Below are 3,378 nucleotides of genomic sequence, written 5' to 3'. Positions count from 1 at the left end.
GTGGTGGCGTTATCTGTCTGTTAGTAAGTTTTTCTACTGCGTCATGAAGTATCATCAAATTCTGACCTCCTAGAAAGCTTTATCAAATATCTCCTTTCCGTCAAACCCAAAACACTTTGTTGATCTGATGCTGCCCTCCTGTGACTGTTTCATAAAATCGCACATACTCACTTAATTTGCGCATATATATAATCAAAGTGAATCATTCTGCCTGAGTACTTTTTGGTATCTTTACAAGCAGTATCTAAGCTTTCCATAAGTGAAAGAGATTAGAGTGGGGGAAAAAGCTTTTGCTTTTATTTTGTTGACTTTATGTATAGTCAATTTCAGTCTTCCCCACATCAACCACTTATTATTTGTATTACAGTAATGACCAGAGGTCCCTTGTGCTAGGCACTGTACAAACACAGTGAGACATGTCTGTCCCTGCTGCCAAATACTTACCTACCATCTAATAGACTAAGGGTGGGGAAGGGAAACAGGCCCAGACAGATGAAGTGACCTTCCAAAGGTCACGCAGCAAGTCAGTGCTGAGATGAGCCAGAACTCAAGTCACCTGTCTTTGAGTTCAGTGCCCTCTCTAGTGGGCAATGCTGCCCCCCAGCTTAGGTTCCTGCAAACTGCTCCAGGCAGGAAGACAATGGAACCCCATTGACTCCAGTGCCTGAATGAAGCAGTTTGCAAGAGTGGAGGCATAGTAAGCCCCCCCCTCTTTTGTTTGTGTGGAGCTTTCACCCAGCAACAGGGAAGAGAAAAGAATATCTAATAGTATAGGAAACTTGGATTTATAAAACCCCTAAAATTGGCAGGGGAATTCAGAGTCTAGTGTCCCTAAAACAACCTTTAACTCATATCTTCAGCCTGATTATATAGAGCAGGGGTTCTCAAACTGGGGTTGTGACCACTCAGGGGATTGTAAGGTTATTAGGTGGAAGGGTCGCAAGCTGCTGGCCCCCCACCTCCACCTCCAGCCCCACCCCACTTTGCCTCCAGTATTTATAATAGTATTTGTTTTTTGATTTATACGGGGGTGTGGAGGGGGGTCATACTCAGGGGCTTGCTCTGTGAAAAGGAAAACTATTACAGAAGTTTGAGAACCACTGATGTTATCCCTTTAAGCAAAACTGACGATGATATTCTCAAGTTTTAGTCACTAATGATTTTTAAAAAAATCTGACCATTAAAACCTTCTGATCTGAACAATTCTGGGACACCTTTGCCTAAAATAAGTGTGTTCCAATTTATTTTTATTTGTTAATGGAAGAAGGAAAACATTACATCTTTAATCCTTAAGGAGGTGGGGGGAATGGCTAGAATTTGGCTTACCATGATATTTTAAATGAAGTAGAAAAGTCACGTGGCATCTTGGACAGCCATAGTTGAAAAGATAGTACTGGCCACTACTGCTCCCTGAGAGTCCAGAAATGTGAAGGATTGTTAGTGCTGTGCGCCAAGTGCTTGGGGCTTTTCCAGTATGAGTTGGGCCTTTAAGGGGTGGGGAGTGTTAGGGCTCAGCTGCACCTGTGCCAGACTTAGCTTGCCTCCCCAGCTGGAGCAGATGAGTGACAAAGGACAAGCAGGCCTGCTGGAGGGAAAACAAGAACAGCCTGTGGCCCAGTAAAGTGGGGTGGCAGAGAGGGGCTCCCTGGGAGTCAGTAATCCAGTATGAACTAGAGGGTGGCTAGGAGGACTGTGAGCATCGGCAGAGGCCCTGGGAAGAAGGGTGAGGTTTCTGACTCAGGGGGCATGGGGCTGAACCAGGTATAGTGAGCTCCTTGGCCCCTATCAGGGTAGTGGGTCTGACTTGCGTGTGGAGGGTAAGGTATGAGTTACAACTAAAGCTGAGTGAAATTTTTCAGACTAAACTTTTTTTCCACTGAAAAATGCAGACTTGGATTGACTGAAGCATTGGGTGAATTTGTGTAGATTTTGGCAAAGTTCTGTCAAAAAGAAAACTTTTTGGAAATATCAAAATGGTTCATTTTATCATCGTGCAACAAAACATTTTGATTTTTCAGGTTTGATTCCCAAGGAGATTTAGGTAGCAAAAAGGAACTTGAACCCTGGTTTTCCTTCTAATCACCTGGTTATAGGGTATGCTGGGGAGGGTCTCTAAGACCTGGTTTACACTACAGAATTACTTCCCTATCATTACATCACTTACGGATGTGAATAATCCACGCAACTGAGCAATGTAGTTCTACCGACTGAAGTGCTGGTGTAGACAACGCTGTGTCGGCGGGAGCGCTTCTCCTGACTTAGCTACCGCCTCTCACAGAAGTGGATTAACTAAGCTGACAGGAGAAGCATTCTCAAGAATTTTCTTAGGTTCTTTAGCTAGAATAAATCATTAAGGTGCTGGTATAACCAATCTGGGCGAAAAAAGTTGAATTACTTCTGTTAAAGAAAGGAGTACTTGTGGCACCTTAGAGACTAACAAATTTATTAGTGCATAAGCTTTCGTGAGCTACAGCTCACTTCATCGGATGCATTTGGTGGAAAAAACGGAGGGGTGATTCACATTTGGATGCAGTGCAATCTTTCATCACAGGATGGAGCCATCCTGCAAAGTCACAAAAGCAAACTATGAAGTCATGGTTTTTTCTTTATATGCTAGAGTATGCCAGTTGGAGAGCTAATCATTGAAAGGGAAAGAGTTTGTAGGAAGCACAATCTTGTAATTAAAGAACAGGATTGAGGCTTTGTCTATATTGGGGCTTTTAGGCACTGGTGTATAGCTATACCAATGCAATGCAAACTTCTAGTACAGACTTTTGCAATGCTGTACCTTAGCCTGTTTTCTGGTCCGTGTAGATGCATTGCACCAGTAGGGGTTTGCATTGGTGCTGCTATGTTAGTGGCTTAAAACCCCTGTATAGATAAGGCCCAAGTGTCCAGAGCTCCATGTTGTGCTCCTGACTCTGCCACAAACTTGCTCGGTGACCTTGGTTGGTGGTTGTTCCTATTACAGAAGCACATAAAGGTTCCAACCAAAACGGTGAGAAGAAGGGGGGCACAATCCAGAACTACTACATTCAGCAGTACTATTTTTTTCTCGGGATCCGGTCCCCTTTCTTATTTGTTCCAGCTTTTTTCTTTAACGCTCCCCCTCAGAGCTACAACCTTCACTCATGTATAGTGCCATTGACCTCAGCGGTCTGCTGGTGTGAGTAAAGGCTAGTTGCATGAGTAAGAGTTCTCAGGATCAGGCCTCTAGCTCACGGAAATGTTAGTAGATCCTGACATGGCATTCATGTACACATAACTTGGTAACAAGATTTAGCCCTGGTTGCATTGCAACAGGCCAGTGCGGCATTGCGCATGACACCTGAGCACAGCACCCTAACTCTGCGTGTATCCCAACAACACGAAGGACCA

Source organism: Dermochelys coriacea, chromosome 3 (assembly GCF_009764565.3).
Source record: "Dermochelys coriacea isolate rDerCor1 chromosome 3, rDerCor1.pri.v4, whole genome shotgun sequence".
Classification (NCBI taxonomy): Eukaryota; Metazoa; Chordata; order Testudines; family Dermochelyidae; genus Dermochelys; species Dermochelys coriacea.
Note: the sequence above shows the minus strand (reverse complement) of the source record.